Below are 24,046 nucleotides of genomic sequence, written 5' to 3'. Positions count from 1 at the left end.
GCATCTGCATTGAGTGACTTTAGGCATTTTGCTGTATCATGCGCAATTTGGGGTATTAAGGATGCTTCCTTTCGTGTGTATTTTGTGACACCGCATATTTTTTTTCAGTCAGGATCTATATACAATTGTGCAAGGGCCTACTAAAGCGCTGATGATTCTACGGATGCGTGGGTGAAAGGCAGTGATTCTTCCAGTTCCTCCCTTCTCTTACACTAGTTCGGTTTGACATTAGAATTGGGCTCTGTACTGACCCGTGTTATTTACCTCTACCATGCCGAATAGTTTGATACAAGTCGCTCGTATGGAATTATGGGGACAAGAAGTCGGTATTAAATAAAAATATGTATGAATCTCCATAAGTTTTCTGTATTGCGTCCATGAACATTCCATAAAACTTCTATTGAACTTCTATAACATTTGCGTGATGTCATATGAAGTCTATATGTTTTCAAACGCGCTTTCTATAATGTCCATTCCGGCTCCTTACACTCCATACTGACTCCATACAGTCCAAATGAAATTGTATGAAATTATGAGATACACCTTATTGAAACTTTCAGTAGGGTAACGATGGTGTGAGGATGGCGATATGTTGCAGGCCCCGATTCTACCGAATCTTTTTCGTTATTTTTTTGCAGATTGGTAAGTCTGTAAGTTTCAACCAGCTGCACTGGATCATCAAAATCCGCGTATTGAAACGAGATAGGAAGCTTGGTGTTCACATGCGCCTAGTAATAGGAGCCTTTTCGTTAGAAAAACATTGCTGGAATCGATTTACTCACAGTCATTTTCCTCAGTTGCGAGTCCAGACCTCGATCTGAACGCTCAAGTCGTCACTCTTTCTAAGTTCACGCACTAACAGTGATATTCTAGGACATGAGTAGAGCTTACTCCTCCACACCACTTAACCAATTTTATTTTTAGATTTCATGTTACCACCTTGCTGGTACTGCCTTTAAACGCTGATCATTGAGCGGATGGTAGTCACAGCCACACGGCTGCTGTGGACGCCGAAAACACCGAGAAAGCCGAGACCGAGACCGAGAAAGCCAGCAGGTGTACGCTTGGATATCACGATGGAACCCTGCTTCGACGGAGACCCCGATGATCACAGAGGAAATCTCCTTAAAAGCTGCTAATATAAATGTTGTATTCCATCTGGTTCTCTGTCACAGTTGAAAGCCTTAAACTTATCCCCCCACTTGTGAGGACAAGATTCATGCATGCAGCAAAAGTTGAAAACACTAACATGACTAACTTTACACTACGGATACGCTTGATTGTACGCGTTGGGCCTCTTCCTCAGACAGCACAGGGCACGCCCATATATTAGCGAAGGCTTTTTTTTACCCAACAATCTAGCAGAACAAACAATTGCTTTGCTTTTCAGGTTGTACATGAAGAGTTTCACACCATTAACTTCGTTTTCAAGAAAACTATAGGAACGAATTAAGGCACTACCCTATGAAGGCTTGCGAGCTAACTCCTATGCTTGAATATATCAACCTCTATTGGCTAGCAAACTAAATTCAAGCAAGGAACAACTGAATACGAACCGTTTCTGGAAGCGGTACAATCATGAGCCTTTTATAAAATCCAGCCAGTAAATGGCAGGGAAAAAATCGCGCTTTTGAGCGTGCAGATTCGCTTCCATCCTCTTTGGCTTCTGGGTACTTTCTAGAGTCGCTACTCTTTTACCTCCCCCTTTGTGGCGTGTTTGCCTCATCCGCTCCATTTACTGTGTAGAATCGCGTGCTTTCTTTGCACTGGGTATTGATAGGTAGGGGCGGTTTTCTTTGACCACCATTAAAACGATACTCAATGGAGCTCTACAAAACGCTACAACGCTATAATGGTTGCTCGCTAGTGACATGGCAGCCGCCTCGAAAGTAAGCATAGAAATATTTTCCTAGCGGCGGCAACAATTTCACAGCTCTGGAAACCAGTTTATAAAACTAGTGATGTTCACGCATGTATAAACTTATGTACGATGCAAAAATACAACTGCATATTAACAATACCCTGAGTTTTACACAATAAGATGTGTAAAGACAATGCACATGTGATATCTGTGGACAGCTCTCTATTGACTATTGTAAGAAGATTATTGAGTGTTTTCAGCGCGATAACCACATCAACGATATTAGTAAAAGACAAGCAAAGACAAGCTGAAATAACGCAAGAAAATCAAATCAAAGCCCACTCTATTACGTAGACTAATAGACTTATAACACCACAAACCCAACAAATTAAAAAAAACTGCTCTTCACGTGGAGCAGTAGCTCGAGGCCTCGTAGCTGCGTGTCTCATCGTTCGGGCCTGTTTGATACCTTGTAACATTTACAGAGCTCCTAAGTACGAATCATGGGAGGTTCACGGAACATCATGGGAGACTCGTTGGGTAGCTTCGGTGGCAGCACCTAGCAGTCCTTGTTGCGGCGACAGAGGTCCGAAAGAATTACGTTGACGCGCCCCGTGCCGGAAACGTCGACTAAACTGTGTGCTTAAGCTGACAGGAGCGCGCAGTGTACCTCGAGGCCAGAACGGTAGCGGTCGTTTTTCACGGAAAGTAGCTAGGTATCTGGAAAGAGATAGTGAATCCCCATTGCTCACTTCCCTCCTCGAAAAACAGAACATTTTGTCAAAAAAGTAATTGTCAAGTTGCAGGAATGAACCGAACTCTGCGCGGTCCTATTGACTAGCACCTATGAGGATGCCATCGTGGCCACCTCACCAGCTTTGTATCGCTTCGCCAACGTCTTTATTGTTTCTTCTGACACAAGTTTTCGTTTCGTTCCTCTTCCTGCTCTTTTTCTTCTTCGTATTATCTTTCTTCTGTACTATTTCAACCAAACTCACTGTGCGTAACATATTGTCACGTAGTGGTGACGGCAGTCGAAGCAGCGATGAAGACGGACGAGAGGGTGCAAAGCTACTAGAACACTCCGGAACAACGTAGAATCAGCTCTGCCTGGCTGCGATCAATCGAGATAAATCTAGTCGCGTCTTGCGTCTCAAAGAAAGCGATAAGGTGGTGTGGCGGCAGATTTGAAAAACGAACACTGCAGATATTCCAGGCAATATGACAAGTATATAAGACCCTCTTGCAGTAATTAAACAGTCCTTCCAAATTGTAGTGAACAAGGCAGCAACGGTTCCAGTTCGTACGGCTTTTCAGTATTGTGCATTGAAGTTACACAACAACCCTGGTCATGTAAAATGATGCTAACCTGCGCACTCTGATCTGTTTATCAGCTTCCAGCTTCTGCTGGTCACGTGTGCAGATAGAGCAAGCAAGAAAAGGACAACTAGGGAAGAGAGCGCCAAAGGTGAAGGAGGGAGGAGGCGAGGAAGCGGGCGCGCGCATAGCAATGAAAAGTTTTGATCACATTCAGCCTGTTGAGAAAACTGGCAAACACATCAAAATTATACTTCTCGTTCTGGTCTACAAAGGGTATCTACGGTATGGTCTGCTTTGTGCGGTGCACGAAACCGAGGAAATAAAATATTCCAGAAACCTTTGTTTTATACCTTTACCAGTAGTGGTTATTTATCACAGCAGGATTGCGTGACTACTGTATAGTCCTTCAGCCAGACGTTACATATGGTTCGCTGAGTGTCACCAGCTCAAAATAAATTTCGGATACCTAGTTTTGACAGCGCAGGTAAGGACGAAGCACAGAAGACCAGGACGATACAAACTGTACTCGCGACTGGGTTTAAACAGAAACTTATTCAGTGAACAGCCCACCAGCGCAGTCGCAGTCTTCATCCACTGGCGCAACATAATCGCCACAGGCAGAACAATAGAATAAAATGCATTGCCAACGCGGGATGAAAAAAACGGTGTTTCGTGTACCAACTCTTCATGCATTTACGTGAAGGGAAGCCGATAAAAACAAAACAGCAAGACGAATGAGGATGGCATGATTTGGCGGCTGCAGGCCTGGCGCGAATGCTCTGTCCTGCGCCTGTGCCTACTGCTCCATTTTATAGTGCATGACACCAGCCAGGGCCACAAAGCGAAGGTACCAATCCCGTGAGCTATGAAAATTGCAAAGAGAATAAAACCCAAAACGTTACGACAGGCGTGACAAAATGGTTGAACTTAGAAGACTATGTGAAAGGCGAGCCGTCATGATGAAAGAGATGAGCGGATGAATCTAGGTCCACGAAAAGTAAACAGCCTGTGGTCACCGGATGCCAACGCGGAGGCCCTTGTACGCACACAACAAGGGCGGCGGTGCTGTGTTCTCTTCTGTGGGAAGTAAGTGGGGCTTCAGATATGTAGTGGAGGTATCAGGTCAGTGGGGTTGTAGTCACGTCGTGTTGGGGCTAGAGGCGGGTCAGAGGAAAGTGGAAACGTCGGGACGCACCTGGCAGCCGGTGCCTATGCCGGGAGGTGCAAAACAACACGCACTCCACAGAAGACTATGGTGGAAAGCTTAATCCGAACCTCAGCGTCCAAGCTTATAAGGATACCCCGCAGCTCACTCCAAATGCGAAGTGCCAGCAAGCCGATAAAAACACAACGTCATGAATCGTGATTGATTTTTTGGCTGAAGGCCAGGCGCATGCACTCTTCACTGCGCCAGGGGCTACTGTGCCGTTTTTTTTTATTCTTTGACAATATAAGAATAATGTACGTGCGAAAGCAACCAAACCTTACTTGGCCATAAACAGCAATTCTTAAAAGCATCGTCCTAGAGGTCTCACTGACGCAGTCACAATCAAACCACAATGAAGGGACACTTTCAATATTTCTCTTCCCAGCTGTTTTTAGCGGCGGCCTACGATTACAGTTCTGTGCAGTGCAAGGAAGCACCTACAGCAATTATTGCATTGGGGTGCATAATCTATCGCTACTTGTTCCCAGAGAACGTGCGTTCTCTACAACGAAATACACAGGCCAGTATGGGCGATGTACACTTTGGCAAAGGCTGAGTATTTTCCTCTATACGACACCTGCTCAGTAAGGAACATAGGCGCTATGATGCTGCTTCTGGCAGCCAGCACGGCGACGCCGCCCTCAATGGCAAATCTGCATAACTATGACACATTATACGGCGTAGAAAACACCTGTTGTATGCCACACTTAGAGTTAATTCCCCTCACTTTATGACAGACCTTCTGCTGGTAAGACCTCGTCTCATACTTTATCTTCTTTTCGAATTGGTGTTCCTGCTAGCATAAATCAAAGCTAACTCTCTGTGACATCTCTAAACGCCATTCCGCTACAAACTGGAAGAGCCGTCGGAGAGCCGGATTTAGTCAGGTTTTCGACCTGTGCGGCAAAATAAACAACTGTGCTGTGCACGCAACACATGTTCAAAGCTGTTTTAAATAAGACGCCCACAGGCCTCGCTTAGTCAGCACGGAGAGTTGCGAGCGTGAACGCAAAAGCGATTTCCTTTACCTCGGCATATAGAGCCTGCATACATGATCGTCATGATTAAAAAGAGGAAGCAATCATACAATTGAAGTGCTCTGCCTTTTCCATGTTCTGCAGTAAAACGCAGGTCCTCTGAATCTTCTATCCTGTTGCTTTGCTATGGGCACGATATGTTTACATCAGGCAATCCTTCCAAACAATTGTGCGCCAGCTATTCAAGACTGCTTGATGCGCCGTATTACTGACGTGAAGCTTAGCTTTTGCGTATATATTAAACTTGTCACTATTCTGTGCTTTAAAAAATTGGTGGTTCTCGAAGTGCAGGTGGCAACAAGAAAAACATTGGCGGTGGTTTAGCTCTCGTTAAACCTCGAGTGACGCGAATGCTACAGCTGGCCGAGTAGAACTTGTTCAGTTGAATTGCAAAGTCAGTCATTCGCCGCTCCACTTCGGTAGGCTTCCTTCTTCATATTTGTCCCGCTTGACACGGCGCATGCTTACAGCTCTTGCAGCTCGGTTTCGCCGGCGCGCCGCGATGCCAGCAGCAGCAGTTTCTCCGCATCACGTGGCTGGTCACGTGACCAATCACGAGGCGGAGGCGGCGCCGCCACGCCGTGGCTGTGCCACCACCACACTGAGGCTCGGAATGCTACCGTAACATAGCCTTTGCTACGAAACATTCCCTTGGAACTGGCTCTAAACAAAGGCCTACGACCGTGAATATGAACCCTCAGGTGGGATGGGTGGTTGGATGGAATAAACTTGAATGTCCAAGGAATAAGGCGATCTATCCTCTCCCCGACACGCAGGTCAGGGGGCGGATGCCGCCGTCTCAGACGCAGGCTGGGAGGTCTTGCGTCCCAGCAGCATCTTCAGCCAGTTGGACGAGCAGGAGCTGGAGCTCATGGTCTGACCTGCGCAGCAGGGTCTCCCAGGTGTCTCTACTGTCTATATTGTACGTTACCCCGGGAGGGTACGGGCATTCCCATATTATGTGGTCGAGTGTCCCTCTCACGCCACAAAAATTACATTTATCGCTCCCGGCCTCGGGGAACATGTGGTGCGCCAAAAGCGGATGCGGATACGTATAAGTTTGCAGTTGCCTAAACGCGACTGCTTTTGGTTGCCTAAATTCGGGTCTGGCGGAGGTACCAGTCTACGCTGCAATCTATAATGCTGCGCGATCTCCCCATATTTTAGCATGCGCTCTCCGCTCCCTCGATCATCGAGGGGCCCTGTAGCGGTTCGGCGGTAGAGGTCTCGAACCATCGCGTGCTCCGCCTCGTTGGCGGGGACAGCTACGTGCGACCGAGACTAAATTATTTGAATTTTCTTACCTAACTTCCTCTGGCCTAGGATTCTGCCCGCTAAGGGCGAAACCCTTAACTTGCAAAAATTTTGTGTGGCAGTTTTGCTGTCTCTGATGACAAAGTTTGCTTCCGTTCCAACGCAAGCTAACGCGATCGCAATTTCCTCGGCAACTTCTATGCTCCGCCCGCGCAAAGTGGCCGCTGTCACGGGATTGCCCCGGCCGCTGACGACTCTTGCCCCCGTAAAACCGCCACCACCTCCCGCCGCGTCTACATAGGCCACCCCATGTTCCGAAATTTTGCCGAATCTAATTTCTAATGCTTCGGCTCGTTTTTGCCTTCTGTGTTTGTTATATTCCGGGTGCATGTTTTTTGGCAGGGGGGTGGTGGGAATCATCAGATTTTGTTTGACTTCCCTATCTACCTCCACCTTTTGCGTGGGACCCCTACTTTGTTTTATTCCAACTTTGGTCAGATTGGCTCTTCATGTCATGTGCTCAAGCGTCGTTTGAGCAAACGAATTCCCCAGCAGCCCTGACTCCACGCCCGCGCAGCAGCGGCAGGCCGCTATGTTGGCGGTGGTGTCTCGTTCGCGTCAGCCAGTTCGCAGATGACGGTGCGAGTTGCCGCCGCCAACATATAGGCTTGCCGCTGGTACGGGGCCGTCGAGTAAGGCTGCAGGTGATTTAGTTTGCTCAAATCACGCTTGAGAGCCACACGATCTTGGCGCGCGAATGTGCTAGTCACGTGGTTTATTTTGTATTTGGTTGGCTTTCGCTGCAGCACAGAAAAAACGACATGCCTGCGGATTTTCTTCTTCTAAATGATGGAATGGGGGTTTCTGAAAGTGCTCGACAGCTCTTCAAAAGCAACTTTTTGTTGAAGTCAATATTTATTAATTTAGATAATTAAACCTAAATCAACTAATATTTAATTGCGAAACAAAAAATGCCTCTGGTGCGTAAGATGGCTGTCACCAATATGCAACTCGTCTCACTCGCGTATCTTCAATAATTTATTTTTTAACACTTGGTTCGAGTTAGCTGAGACACCTGGTATACTAAATTTTAATCCCTCGAGCTTTGCTAATCGCTCAGGGAGCTCTTTCATATCCACGTTGAATACTAGGGAATAGGAGGAGGAGGAGGAGGAGGAGGAGGAGGGGGAGGGGGATTTTAATCAAACAGGAGAATTCTGCTTGGTTGAAGAGTAGGGGAGACAGCACCGATCCCTGGGGCGTACCCTTACTCCCTAGCTAAATTGCGGGGGATTCCAGCGTTTGGAACTTCATGCAGGCAGGTCTGCCCATCAGGAAGTCCCTGAAGTATCGATATGTCCTTCCAGCCCTTCCAGAACCGCCTCATGCTAGACGTTGTCGAAAGTCTTCGTGAAGTCCAGCACCAAAGTGGCTTTCGCATCTTTAGACTTCGAGCCTTGTATGTCATGTTTGATTTGAAGCATGACGTCCTGAGTACACAAATGAGGTCGGAACCCGACCATCTCATTTGTCCACAGATCGCCCTGCTCCATGAAGCTCATCATCCTGGTCTGAATAACGTGCTTCATGAATTTCCCAACCCATGAAGCTAAGAAATTTTGTCGTAAATTTGCCAATTGAGGAGGCTTCCCTGGTTTCGGTATTAAAATAATGCTTGCTGTATTCCGCTGTTGTGGGAGCTCGCCTTTTTCCCAACATTCCTGCATGTACTCCGTTAGATACCTAATCGAGTCATCGTCTAGGTTCCTAAGTATTTTATTCGTTACCCCGTCAGGGCCAAGAGCCGACCTCGTTTTGTCTTACAATCTCTGCCCTTCCGCTTTTATGATGGGGGCGTCCCGCGCCTCGTTAAGCGCTCCGCCATAGTCAGGAAGTGGAGTTCGCTAAGTTTCCCCAACGTACGTCTCATTTAATATGTTCATGAAACCATCATGGTTCCCTTCGAACGCGTGTCCGACTTTCGCCAATCTTATACCAGATTGCGTCTCCGAGTCTTCAGGGTTCAGCAAGTACCGGAGGAAGTTCCACGTCTTGGAGAGGTTCATGCTCCCCTTCATTTCATCACACTTGTTGTCTCAATTTTGTGCACTTAATTTGAAAGTATGATCTTCGATTTCGTTATCATGTCTCGAGATCCCTCTTCTGAGGTTGCGGTTCTATTTCTGCTTTTTGAGACGACGCTCCATGCTTTTCTTAGCTTCCCACATATGGTGAAGACGGCTTTCCGCAATCTCCGGGGCGTTATCCTCTTCTAGCGTTTTTTTCGCCTCTGTGCCGTCCGATTTGAGCTCCGTCGCCCATTCCTCCATGTTTTTGATGGGATCGAATTGCTGAGCTCTCCTGATATCTCTAAATTTATCCTACTCAAAGACGGCCGGTACGTGAGCCCTGTGCATTTTGAGGCCTTCTTTCACTATGGAAACAATCATGTAGTGGTCGCTGCCAAAATTTTGACTCGAATTAGGCCAATCTAAACCTTTTAAATTTTCCGAGAATGTCAGATCTAGAAATGTATACTTACTAAGGCTATTGCCCACCCTCGTTGGACTCTGTGGGTCCGTGTGCAGGGTGAGCCCTAGGTCATGCGCATCCTCCCACAGTTGTCTGTCTTTTGGGCATTGGTGGGTGTACTCCCATTCCTGGTGATGTGCATTAAAGTACCCTCACTATAAACCGGGGCTGGTTGCGTGAAATTTTGAGAGCCTTGCGAAGAATAGCCCTGAACCTGAACATCCTTTGCCTGGGTGAGCTGTAGCAATTTTAAATGAATAGACTAGAGTCCTGTGTTCTGGTTAAAATTCTGACAAACACGTTCTCGATCTCTCTCGACTCTTGATCGTGTTCAATAACCGCGATATTTCTTTACACGAGCATTGTGACTGAGGATTTCTCCCCCGTACCACCATGAAATGCCTGATAGCCTGACAAATTTGGGGGGCCCCAGTTTTCTTGAGAGCAATCAAATTTAGTGTCATTTAAAAGCGGAAGGTACTGCTGCAGAATCAGCCGGTTTGCGCCGGAAGCCGCGACAGTTCTACTGCAAGATTTGATTTTCATTTGTGCGCTGGCCATTTTTTAGTTGCGAGACCACCTGCTCCATACTCTGTTGCCACCCGTTTATGGCGGCCATCTCATTCCTTAACCTTTGGCATTCCTCGGCCTCTTTCTCAACTGAACCGAGGACAGCTTGAATTTGGATATTGATGTGGTTCATAAATTCATTCATCTTCGCATCTAACCTTTCTAAATTTTCCATTCTTTTCTCCATACCTTGAATTAGGTCATTGTCTTGAATTTTGCGCTTCACATGTGGGGGGAGGGACGCCTCTGTGGTTTCTTTAAGTTTTGGATTTCCGACCATTGCGATTCGACTATCCCTGTTAGTTTTTGGGCCAGTTGCTTGAATTTCTCAATTTCCGCATCACGTTTATCTCTGTGATTACTTTCTTGAGAGACCTTCCTAGCAGAACTCACACCCTTACGCTCCTTGCTCCTACCTTGTATCCATGGATTGGCAGGACTCTTGAGCTCGAGCTCTCCCTGGACTGGCTACTGGCTCGTAAAGCCCCTCAAAGAAGCAAAAGTAACGAAAATCTTTGAGCAGGAGGAGGAGGAAAACTTTTATTGAGCTCTAAGATTAGTGAGATTCGCGGAATCAGATGGTGTTTTCCATCTTCTTAGCAGTGGCCGTCTGCTCCTAGTCCAGGGCTCCGCTGCATGCTGCTGCCGCCAGCTGTGCCCGTCGGATCAGGGCAAGTTGGACGTCCTGACGGTCGCTGTAGAGCGTTCCTTCCCACTTCCTTCTCCGCACTCCGGTTTGGTATTATTGGTACCACATCTATCTCCTGAAACGCCCACGTTATGGAGTATAGCGTGGGTGTTTCTTGGCACCATGGGAATTTGTCTGTGTATTGTGTGGTAATATCTTACTGAGTGAGTTCAAGTTCGGGTATGCGCCTGTTTGTAGCAGCCTCCCAGCTACGGAGCCTTCTCTGGCGAGAGATTTGTGCGGTGGGGGATACCGCTTCCTGCTGCCCCTGTAGTGGTTGAGTATAGCCGAGTACTCTCTAGGGACTGGCTCTGCGTCCTCGAGACCGATATCGTAGGGGGCTCGATATGCAGTGTATCCTCGAGCTACCTTGTCGACCTGTCGGCTGCCTTCCACGTTCGCGTGTCCTGGCGTGTACACTATCATGTGTTTAACTGGGTTTTCTTTGAAAAAAAGCTTTGAAATTTCCCGCTGCTGTCCTCTCCCAGTGCGCCGCCAGATAATCGAGCCTCTCATTGGCCGAGGCGCCGTGGTCACGTGTTAGCTCGCGCTTTATGGCTCCGCAGCAGACGCCGGCGCCATTGTCGGGGGTAGAAATCCCTCCCCTTTCCTTTTGAGCGACAGAGGTTTCGCGGGAAGCATTTCTCCATCTTTGACGGCGCCTACGGGCTGCGACTATGCCAAGCTTCTCTTGCGCTTACGGAACAAACAATCGAGAAGGGAATGGGAAAAGGTTTTCGTCATTCCGCCCGGAAAAAGCAGCGAGGCTCGCCGAACGGCAGGGCTTGGCGAATTAGGATAGGCCAGGAAAACTTTGATAATGTGCTGGATCCGCGTATTTGCGAGTGAGTGGCCGTTCTTCATTTGTCAGTAGTGTTTTTTCTGGGGATTCGGTGTAAAGTGCGAGCGACTGCAGTCATTCTTCGCAGTTAACGCTGTCTGGCATTGTTGTAGATGGATTCCTTCCGAATGCTCGCGTGCAACGAAAGCCACGCTTCTCGTTGTCCTAGCCCCTCCGCTCTGATAGTCTCCGAAAGTATAGCCGTGTTGTCGAGCGCGTTACGTGGGGCTTGGTTCTATTCGGACTCGTTCGCTGGCTCGACATGTAAGCTGGGCTTCATGCTGTCTGAGCCACGCCGTTTATGGCGCTCGCGGTGCTCTTATCGCTTTCATGTTGCGCGCATCGCTGGACATGTTTGTTTTGTTGCAGTCAGACTTCTTCGCTCACGAGATCGATGCCAAAGGGTTGGTTCTCGCTACTGAAGCCCATGCTGTTGATTCTGCTCGCGGTACGAGTCTAACTTTCATTTCGCGCACACTGCTGACCGTGTTTACACTGTCAGGGTTCATTCCTCATACCCTGTCATTACTGTGTCAGGCACAGTAACAGCAACTATCGCTTGAATACTTCGTATCTGCGTAGATAATACTTAAGAATGCAAGCAAGGACCTCCGTGAAATACAATTGCAGATATTTCCTTCATGTGTTTTCAATTTTCGGTTCAAGCAACTTCCTAAACGAACAGCATGTTTGGTTCAAGCAGGACTGAGTAAGCTCGAGTTTTAGTTTTTCAACGCAGGAATTCCTTTTTTTGCACGTTGCTTCGACCGAAGGCAAATAATTAACTAAAACAGTTCTCGCTACAGCGCGTTGTGCCTGGCAACTGCACAAGGGAGCTAAAAATCTATTGTTTATTCTGACCCAAGATGATAATCAACTAAACTTTAAGCAGTGTAGTGAATCCTGCAGCGCTGTAGCGGCGCGCGAAACAGCGGTTAAAAGCCTTCTTGTAGTGCTCTTAATCAATCCAAACAATTAACTCTACATCAATTTTCTTCTGGTCACAACCGTGTTACAGTGGGCAACAAGGGCATCGTATTCACCTATTTACAAACAAGCACCAAAGGACTACCGTCAGTCGGATCCTTCGAACGTTATCCTGTGAAGTGTCGGATGTATAGTAGCTCCGAAATAATCGACAAGCTTTCCTGCACAAAAAAAAAAATTAAACTTGAGATGACTAGGCTCCTACGCACTAAACAGTGTAGCCGACTGCACTGGCAAACACACCTCCTTCTGTTCATATAAAGTACATAGGCCGCACGTCTCCTCTTATGTCAATTTATTTCCTCTTGGCGGAGTTAATTTTTGAATAAGTGTGCTCAAAAGACGCCGGTCGAAAAGCAACACTCCTTAGATATTCACTGGTGTGCCACAAGCTCCCTCGCGCACGCCGCTTCCACAGTGTGCTCCGCAATCAAAGCAATCGCAGTATAGAAAGTTTCGATAAAACAGTGCAACATGGGTCGGGCAGTTGCTTGGGTAAATATTTTGGAATTTCCCATGCCATGATCTATCTGCGGCCGACACGAAAGCAGTAAATGCAACAAACAAATGATTTGGCCGCTGGGTCCACTGCACGCCAAAGCGCGAGCGTTGAAAAAAAAAACAGTCTGCGAGCTCGATCGCGCACACCACCTGTAACGCGCGCACCGCATTCAAAGCGATCGCAGTACAAAAAGCATCGATAATGAAATGCAGCGTTGCTCGGGGCACGTATTTCATAATTGTTTCTTGAAATCTATAGCGTGATCTCATTTTGAATGAAGCCAAAGCAGAAAACATACGCGCTGTCTACTGCGCACCAAATGGTGAGTGTTGAAAGCGTCTGCTAGCTTCCCCCGCCTAGGTGCCCCCACCATCGCCGCCCGAGAGGATCCGAGAGCAGAAGCACCGGCATAGGAGATGCAGGGAGGAGAAGGTCGCTACTTTAAGCTCCATGAGGGGGTTTACTGGCACGGGAATCGGGGCGCCCTCTGGGCGGCGGTGGTGGTCTGCCTTGATTCGTTTCCATTTTCGGGAAATAGTGATCGCGGGATTTGAAGTCTTCTCTCCCTCTGGGTTCGTGTTGTCGACTCTGGTGTCCTCCACCAGTCGTCGCTGCTTGCTCCATCTTCTCCTACTGGCTCTTCTTGACTTTGTAGGGAGTGCGGAAATGTTCACGACACTTGGGGTATTCTAGTGTGTGGCCTTTGCCACACAGCTGACAATTTAGCTCGCTGTTGTGTTACCGTGATGGGTTCTCGAGGCCACAGCCAAGTCACTAGACGTTCTTCGGATCCGGGCACGCGTCATCGCAATGCCCGAGCCGGCCACAGGCGACGCACACTTCGTATTTTCTGCGGTACAGCCGGCACCTGTGCAGCGCACGTTGGGATGAATCCATTTTGGCACTTCTTTTTCCTTGAAGAGAAGGAAGATCGACTTGAAAACTTCGCCCAGCCTGTGGACGCCTCGAATCTCGGGGTTATCCTTGCTGTCTAGAGGGTACGAAATTTCTTCGACAGAGTGTTTGAGCGGAATCCTGTGGATCCCGCCGAACCCCGCGGAACCCCGCGGAAACCCGAGCGTACCTTGCCGCTGCGCTGTAAATGGACACTGTGGATGGACACTGCGGATGGACACCGTGAACCAAGTGGAGCCCCGCGAAACTCTGCGGAACCAAGCGGAACCCCGAGCGGACGCTTGTTGCAGTGGTCGGGGGTGGCCACTTAGGCGGAAGTCTCCACATTTTCAGTGCCGAACTTGAGGTTTTTCAAACTGGCATACCTCAACTTCCTCTCCGCACTCGTAGTAATGACGAGAATGGAGTGCTGCTTAATATTTGTAGTTAGCGTATCCTCGTTCTCTTCGCGTGGGTTGATCACCGACGACAATTTGATGATGTCTGTGAAATGTGTCGTTCCATATTTGGTAAGCTTAAGTAGGCCGCCATGTGGTCAGAGAACAATTTCCTCGGCGCCGTCTGGAACGCGCGTCTGCTGACGCTCGAATGACTTGGCCGCCAATTTCCTAACAGTATGCCTCTCCTGGGCTCGCTGTTTCGCTGTTTTAAGCCTGCTCTTCTCTAGCGGCACGTATCTTCCTCCTTCGCTTGTGTCCTGGTGCCCAGAGTTCCTCGGGCGTAATCGTGGTTCCTTCCAAAATATCCATGATTCACAGCTTTTCCTGGTGGGGACGCCACAGCGATGTGGGCACGGTACGAGTAAGGCGCACGACTAAGGCATACGACCGTGAATATGAACCCTATGGAGGGATCCCTGAATGTATTCGCCAATATGTCAACGAACAGCGCTGCTAAAAGGGCATTAAATCTTGCCGCTTTAAATGATAAGCAACAAAAGATAAAAGAGGAGTGTTAAGGTAACTAATTCGTTGATTCGAAGAGGTGGAGAGCCGTGGTTGCTCAGTAGATAGGGCGCTCGACTACTGATCCGAAGCTCCCGGGTTCGATCCCGACCATGGCGGCTGCATTTTTATGGTGGAAGAACGCTCTGGCGCCCGTGTGCTGTGCGATAACAGTGCACGTTAAACATCCCCAGGTGGTCGACATTATTCTGGAGCCCTTCTCTATGGCACCTCTTTCATCCTTTCTTCTTTCACTCTCTTCTTTCCCCCTTCCCTTACGGCGCAGTTCTTGTGTCTAACAATATATTGGACAGATACTGCACCGTTTCCTTTTCCCAAAGCCAACTATTATTGTTATTAAGCGGTTCAGTCTAACATAAAGAGCGATCAAGGTTCCATGCCTTAAGTGATAAATTTATGATATCCACATGTCCTTCTAAGGCTTCGTCGAAATATAATGTCTCCTTTCTACCTGCACACGAAGCTACAATCGCATTGAGGCGGGCGACAAGCGATCAGAAGGCCTGAGACGGTGGCGTCACCACGTGCTCAAAAAAAGAAGCCGCTATTTATGGCATTGTAAGCCGTCTATACACGAGCTGTGCTGTTGACATCACACCGCGCTTGCTGCGCTCAAACACCGTGGAATATCGCATCTAAGTGCGCAGTGCACAGCGCTAGAAAGGAACTGACGGCTTTCATAGATGCGTGTAGGCAATTGTTTCAATATTAAAAGTCAAGCGCCAAGTCAAACCAAGTTTTTTGTAAAGCTTGCAGCACAGCCGTACTTGAGACAATTCAAGGAGAGAGAAATTATGATGCTTTGCAGAATCAACTTTTAGTCCCTTTCTCCGAAGTCCAAATATCGCGATCTGCTGAAATAATACAACTTCGCAAAAGTAGATTTTAATGACTGCGCCCATTTTTAAGCGAAAACTTGCTGCTGAGGATCGATCGTTATGAACGCTTCCGAATTCGATACGGCTGGGCAAGTCTCATCTCCTTTGCACCGGAGCAAAGATGTGGACCAGTTTCTCGCTAAATATTAACAAACCGCTATTAAAGCTACATCAGCGCTTTCTTTATCCGCGTGAAACGCACTGCACTGAGGAGAAGCAACAATGTATTTATGTGTAACAACATTGATATCCAACACATGCGTGCGTACAGACTCACATCTGAATACCAGGACTTCACATGGCGGAACCTTTACATTATGATATTAACATTAATTGGTTTTGGGGGAAAGGAAACGGCTCCGTATCAGTCTCATATCGTTGGACACCTAAACCGCGCCGTAAGAAAAGGGACAAAGGAGGGAGTAAAAAAAGAAAGGAATAAAGAGGTGCGCAGTGGAGGGCCCTGGAATAATTTCGACCACCTGGGGATCTTAAACGTGCACTGACCGCACAGCACACGGGCGCCTTAGCGTTTTGCCTCCATAAAAACGCAGCCGAAAATGAGTTTTGAGGAAAGGTAATGAGACCCGCCGCGGTTGCTCAGTGATTAGGGCTCTGGACTACTGATCCGGAGTTCCCGGGTGCGAACCCGACCGCAGCGGCTGCGTTTTTATGGAGGAAAAATTCTAAGGCGCCCGTGTGATGTGCGATGTCAGTGCACTTTAAAGATCCCCAGGTGGTCGAAATAATTCCGGAGTCCTCCACTAAGGCACCTCTTTCTTCCTTTCTTCTTTCAATCCCTCCTTTATCCCTTCCCTTACGGGGCGGTTCAGGTGTCCAAAGATATGTGAGACAGCTACTGCGCCATTTTTCTTTCCACAAAAACCAATTAATATTATTGTTAATGGTAATGACGCACTATCTTTCTCACATATCTCGGTGGACACCCGAACCGCGCCGTAAAGGAAGTGAGGAAGGTGGGAGTGAAAGAAAGAAGATAGAAAGAGGTGCCGTAGTGGAGGACTCCCGAGTAATTTCGACCACCTGAAGGTCGTTAACGTATAGGGAATGTCCGGACCCCGTATAGTATCTGTTACGGGTCCATTTGGAGTTATTTTTAGAAATCTAACGGAGAGTTTGAACGATGCTTCACTCCCGCCATCGGTTGGCCCGGTATTGCACTACCTCCGGGATCGGCCTTGTCTTTAGCGCGTCTTTGCTATCCTGTCTTTCAACTCTCCTACTCTCTGCACGTGGTAGCGATTGTGGCTCGGCTGGAGCCAGTGAGCAGGCCAGTGCGCTTTCCTTTTCTCTCTTTCTGGCAACAACAGACAGACATACAGATCGTTAACGTATACTAACATCGCGCAGCACACGGGCGCCTTTTGAGTTTCGCCTCCGTCGATGCCCGGCCGCCCCGGTCCCGTTCGAACCGGAAACCGACAGCTGTAGCGTCTCGGAAACGAGCCTCCTTTTGCCTAGGGAGATCTGCTGGATGCTTTTCCTGGTTCAGTACTCACGCATTGTGCTACCGCCAAATCAATGGAATGCAAGACATGCCTCGATTAAGTAAATATGAATGCCAAGATTTGAAAACTTAGCTGTTGCTTCCATAACTGCGGACAGTGCTGCTTTACAAACATGGCCCAAGTTGAGGCCCAGTGCTAAATAGTGAAATTGTTCTTTGGCATTTCAATGGTGTACTTAGGTCTTTGGCCTCTACCCTTAAACGTGTCTAGTATCTCCTACATAATCTTTGTGCCCGAGGCTTACTTAGTGAAAAATACATTAACATCAACTGCGCGATGCGCGTAGAGATATCTGCGTACAATTCTGCTGGAATAGGGCCATCTATCATAACGTTCAATTACTACAGATCCAGGTGTCAGCAACTAGTACAAACCTTCGAAGTGTGTATGCGCGCACCTTCAATTAAAGAGGTGAATGTTTACAATATATATTGCCTGTCTTCACAAAACACCCAAAGAGCCTTCCCATGCCCTCCTCTGCCCCTTCTTTTCATACCTAGCTCATTTATGGGTACATACTTGTACTATGTGATTGAGTCCCAGAGCTACTGCCATTTTCTTTCGTAGTTTGTTTTGCTTTTGTTAGCATTGAAAAACAATGCGTTTTAGCCTTAACTGGGCTTCATGTCCTCTTAAATCCTTAGAGATATCAGGAAATTTCTTGTTTCTAGGGGTCTTCAGCAGTTGTCAGAAAAAAAAAATGTTTGCTGCATTGCCGTCTTATACACTATTAAAAGAACCAATGTTTTCGACTGGCAAAAAAAAATCCGAAATACTTTTTTCATATTTGTACCCCCCTTTTGCTAAACATTAACAGCTATGCTTCGAAAACTATGAATTCAAGCAGCAACAAAAGCTCTCATGCACGCCCGATTTCAGCCTTATTCATCAAGTTAATGTACTAATGTGCACATAATTATTTCACTTATCTGAGGCTTTTTCCCAACGGCAACATATTAAATAATTTAGAGGAACCTTCAACTTCGTTTTTAAGAGTGAGACGCGACACCGTGTAGCAGCGTTACCGAAGAGTACGCGGAATGCCATCGCCCGTTCGGCGCGACGCGTGGCTCGTTGGACAATTTAAGAAAGGACGCATGCCTCACATACCTCGGTGGACACGCGAATCGCGCCGTAAGAGAAAGAAATATCAATCAATCAATCAATCCTTAACGCTGTCATGTTAAAACCCCTCCCCTTACGGGGCGGTTCAGGTGTCAACATAGATGCGCCATTTTTCGCTCACTGCCAAAGACGCCGAGGCCGACGACACCAGCTGTTCTGCGACATGAGCTCCTTGACGCTGTCGCGTTAATAATCCGTTTAGTGACGCAATCCTGCGCGTCAGAAAAAAAGGCGCCAGCAATGGACAGTACTTCCTCCGCGGGTTTTAGACTATCGAAAAGTTTATCTGTATTTCTCATGATAGAAAAATTTCTTTCCTGAGACTCTGAAGGCGCTGCAGTTCTGTCCGGTATTGATTCGTTCTTTACCCGAAATGACCTATCGAATGATAATAGCGCGTAACGCTTTGAAAAATTCAGAAATGTCGTGTGCACAATCGCAGACACCGTAGCGCGAAAACGTATCCTTTCTCTCAAGTGGTAATTTGTTCAAAACAATGCCATTCGCTTTACAGTTCACTCGAGAAACCTCACCTTATTCTAAAATGGCAGGCATTGCGATCTTGGTAATATTTATCACAAATATATGATGGGTGCTTTTTGTTGAATGTAGCTAATTTTTTACAAAACCCCCTTTAGTATTCTTCCATGTGTTAAGTACGAGCGGATTGTAACGAAGGCAGACATTATTTTCTTGACTGGGCGCTAATAGAGGCAGGAAAAAAAAACAAACTAATGAGTTTTTTTAAAACTGCTGCCAAGGCGGTAGAGTATATTTCCGAGAATCTCTGATGTGTTTGTTTGTCCATTCTTCGAAGCTGCCAGCACGACGCTTTATCGCTTCGTTTGCGATGCAAGGCGCGACCAGATTTGTCTCGATTGATCGCACCCAGGCAAAGTTGATTCTATGTGGTTCCAGAATATTCTAGTAACTCTGCACGCTTTATCCTGAAAATTCGCTATAAGATTTAAATTGAGCACGGCCGAGAGCTGCGGGCATGCTTATTGCTACGCCGCCGCCTAGTGATTCAGCCATTTGTGGCGCAAGTTTGCCCAAATAAAGAATTTTGTTGAGACCCCATTTTCGCGACCTCTCTGCTCCTCGGACTGCAGTCACCACTTGGTGACATCTGATGGAGGTGCGGGTAGCCTTCAATGTACCGGACGGCCCTTTCAAGTCGTGACGCCAGCCCTCTGCGCTCCGCACCGGAGGACGAGCCAGCTGTCCACCGAGCCAGCCGACGTCTCCAGGGAGAGGAGCCTGTGTTCGGGACCCTGCCGGAACACACCAGACAGCGAAAAAGACACTGCTACTGGCACCGCAATTTCGCCAAAGATGTTGACACCGATCATACTGCAAACGTCGCGGGTGCCGCCAACTTTCAATGAATCCTTAGGCGAAGACGTCGAAAAAAGGTTGGACCAATTTCAGCGCGTGGCATCATTCAACAAGAGCGATGATGCGGCTAAAATCGTACATATATTTGTATCACTGGAGGGCTCAGCATGTACGTGGTACGAAAACCACCAGTCGTCCCTAACGACGTGGGAGCTATTCAAGGAACAACTCTGGAAGGTATTCACCACTGTCGTGAGGAAGAGCAGAATGGCTTCTCGAGTACAGGATCTGGCTCCCGAATGAGCTCATCAGCGGTTACGTCGAAGATATGAAGCGCCTCATTCGCAGCGCCTACCCCGAGATGAAAGAGGAAAAAAAGCTCAGTTTTCAATGGGTGTAAAAGAACAACCCTCTGGCGGCCTCCTACGCCAGCAGCCAAAAACAGTCGATGAGTTCATGCAAGAAGCCTTCACGATCGAGAAGACCCTCGACGTCCGGGCTCGGCAGTACAACCGCCGTTCCTCTGTCTGCGCATTTCTTCCGGACACGACGACCACCACCGGTGTCACCTTGCGGGAAGTTATTAGCGAAACCATCCTCGAGGAACTACGACGCCTGCTGCCTTCCTACGCACAGCCACAAGCAGAGACTCTCATGAATGTGGTGCGGGAATAAGTGCAACAGGCACTTCGGACAGCGGCGGCCACAGAACCCCAGGTCATGACCTGCGCCGGTGAAGTACGCATTTTCACCCCAACGACGTGCCCTATGTCCTCTCCGAGACGAGCCACCTGTTCCAGAACGCCACCACCTTGCCCCCGCCAGCCCAGCCTAGGAACGACACTCACGCCCCAGGAAATGCGACGCCTTGAGGACTTCCGACATCCGGTCGTTGTGCTTTTATTGCGGTACGGCCGGCCATATTCTTCGCCACAGGCCGTACCGACATATCGGTCTTCGTGGATTTGCCGTTCACGCAGCACGCCCATGCTTCGGCCAGCGTCCGCAAGAAATCGACGAGTACCTGCGTCGAGAAGAGTACTCGCCGAACCGCCTATCGCGCGCACGATCGCCGTCAACCTCGTGCTTTACGTCGCCACGCCACTGCTACGCAGCTGCGCTACGGGGCAAGTCTCCCAGTCACCGTAGGGAAAACTAAAGACAGCAATTTCTGGAGGTGAGGTTGCTCTCGAGCGAAACACCGAAGATCCTCCAACGACCATGCCTCACGAAGACGCTGCGCCCCCGACACGACGACGCTGCATACAACGACAACCTCGACTGCGACGTGAACCTCCTTCAAAACGAGGCCGCTACCGAGAAAAGCTTCAACTACACGTTCTATTCACGATTGCCATACCCGGCGTAGCCACGACCTGACGCCCAGGACGACGTGCAACGCAAGAGCCAGGACATCCGACTTAGAAGTAGTTATCGACCGCCGGAAAGTTACCGCACTAGTCGACACAGGGGCAGATTACTCGGTGGTGATGGAACATTCGCTGCGCAGCTGGAGAAAGTCACGACTGCATGGGACGGCCCACAGTTTTGCACCGCAGGGGGCTATCTTCCATATTTGGTAAGCTTAAGTAGGCCGCCATGTGGTCAGAGAACAATTTCCTCGGCGCCGTGTGGAACGCGCGTCTGCTGACGCTCGAATGACTTGGCCGCCAATTTCCTAACAGTATGCCTCTCCTGGGCTCGCTGTTTCGCTGTTTTAAGCCCGCTCTTCTCTAGCGGCACGTATCTTCCTCCTTCGCTTGTGTCCTGGTGCCCAGAGTTCCTCGGGCGTAATCGTGGTTCCTTCCAAAATATCCATGATTCACAGCTTTTCCTGGTGGGGACGCCACAGCGATGTGGGCACGGTACGAGTAAGGCGCACGACTAAGGCATACGACCGTGAATATGAACCCTATGGAGGGATCCCTGAATGTATTCGCCAATATGTCAACGAACAGCGCTGCTAAAAGGGCATTAAATCTTGCCGCTTTAAATGATAAGCAACAAAAGATGAAAGAGGAGTGTTAAGGTAACTAATTCGTTGATTCGAAGAGGTGGAGAGCCGTGGTTGCTCAGTAGATAGGGCGCTCGACTACTGATCCGAAGCTCCCGGGTTCGATCCCGACCATGGCGGCTGCATTTTTATGGTGGAAGAACGCTCTGGCGCCCGTGTGCTGTGCGATAACAGTGCACGTTAAACATCCCCAGGTGGTCGACATTATTCTGGAGCCCTTCTCTATGGCACCTCTTTCATCCTTTCTTCTTTCACTCTCTTCTTTCCCCCTTCCCTTACGGCGCAGTTCTTGTGTCTAACAATATATTGGACAGATACTGCACCGTTTCCTTTTCCCAAAGCCAACTATTATTGTTATTAAGCGGTTCAGTCTAACATAAAGAGCGATCAAGGTTCCATGCCTTAAGTGATAAATTTATGATATCCACATGTCCTTCTAAGGCTTCGTCGAAATATAATGTCTCCTTTCTACCTGCACACGAAGCTACAATCGCATTGAGGCGGGCGACAAGCGATCAGAAGGCCTGAGACGGTGGCGTCACCACGTGCTCAAAAAAAGAAGCCGCTATTTATGGCATTGTAAGCCGTCTATATACGAGCTGTGCTGTTGACATCACACCGCGCTTGCTGCGCTCAAACACCGTGGAATATCGCATCTAAGTGCGCAGTGCACAGCGCTAGAAAGGAACTGACGGCTTTCATAGATGCGTGTAGGCAATTGTTTCAATATTAAAAGTCAAGCGCCAAGTCAAACCAAGTTTTTTGTAAAGCTTGCAGCACAGCCGTACTTGAGACAATTCAAGGAGAGAGAAATTATGATGCTTTGCAGAATCAACTTTTAGTCCCTTTCTCCGAAGTCCAAATATCGCGATCTGCTGAAATAATACAACTTCGCAAAAGTAGATTTTAATGACTGCGCCCATTTTTAAGCGAAAACTTGCTGCTGAGGATCGATCGTTATGAACGCTTCCGAATTCGATACGGCTGGGCAAGTCTCATCTCCTTTGCACCGGAGCAAAGATGTGGACCAGTTTCTCGCTAAATATTAAACAAACCGCTATTAAAGCTACATCAGCGCTTTCTTTATCCGCGTGAAACGCACTGCACTGAGGAGAAGCAACAATGTATTTATGTGTAACAACATTGATATCCAACACATGCGTGTGTACAGACTCACATCTGAATACCAGGACTTCACATGGCGGAACCTTTACATTATGATATTAACATTAATTGGTTTTGGGGGAAAGGAAACGGCTCCGTATCAGTCTCATATCGTTGGACACCTAAACCGCGCCGTAAGAAAAGGGACAAAGGAGGGAGTAAAAAAAGAAAGGAATAAAGAGGTGCACAGTGGAGGGCCCTGGAATAATTTCGACCACCTGGGGATCTTAAACGTGCACTGACCGCACAGCACACGGGCGCCTTAGCGTTTTGCCTCCATAAAAACGCAGCCGAAAATGAGTTTTGAGGAAAGGTAATGAGACCCGCCGCGGTTGCTCAGTGATTAGGGCTCTGGACTACTGATCCGGAGTTCCCGGGTGCGAACCCGACCGCAGCGGCTGCGTTTTTATGGAGGAAAAATTCTAAGGCGCCCGTGTGATGTGCGATGTCAGTGCACTTTAAAGATCCCCAGGTGGTCGAAATAATTCCGGATTCCTCCACTAAGGCACCTCTTTCTTCCTTTCTTCTTTCAATCCCTCCTTTATCCCTTCCTTTACGGGGCGGTTCAGGTGTCCAAAGATATGTGAGACAGCTACTGCGCCATTTTCCTTTCCACAAAAACCAATTATTATTATTGTTAATGGTAATGACGCACTATCTTTCTCACATATCTCGGTGGACACCCGAACCGCGCCGTAAAGGAAGTGAGGAAGGTGGGAGTGAAAGAAAGAAGATAGAAAGAGGTGCCGTAGTGGAGGACTCCCGAGTAATTTCGACCACCTGAAGGTCGTTAACGTATAGGGAATGTCCGGACCCCGTATAGTATCTGTTACGGGTCCATTTGGAGTTATTTTTAGAAATCTAACGGAGAGTTTGAACGATGCTTCACTCCCGCCATCGGTTGGCCCGGTATTGCACTACCTCCGGGATCGGCCTTGTCTTTAGCGCGTCTTTGCTATCCTGTCTTTCAACTCTCCTACTCTCTGCACGTGGTAGCGATTGTGGCTCGGCTGGAGCCAGTGAGCAGGCCAGTGCGCTTTCCTTTTCTCTCTTTCTGGCAACAACAGACAGACATACAGATCGTTAACGTATACTAACATCGCGCAGCACACGGGCGCCTTTTGAGTTTCGCCTCCGTCGATGCCCGGCCGCCCCGGTCCCGTTCGAACCGGAAACCGACAGCTGTAGCGTCTCGGAAACGAGCCTCCTTTTGCCTAGGGAGATCTGCTGGATGCTTTTCCTGGTTCAGTACTCACGCATTGTGCTACCGCCAAATCAATGGAATGCAAGACATGCCTCGATTAAGTAAATATGAATGC

Source organism: Amblyomma americanum, chromosome 5 (genome assembly GCF_052857255.1).
Source record: "Amblyomma americanum isolate KBUSLIRL-KWMA chromosome 5, ASM5285725v1, whole genome shotgun sequence".
NCBI lineage: Eukaryota > Metazoa > Arthropoda > Arachnida > Ixodida > Ixodidae > Amblyomma > Amblyomma americanum.
This window is presented reverse-complemented; position numbering follows the sequence as displayed.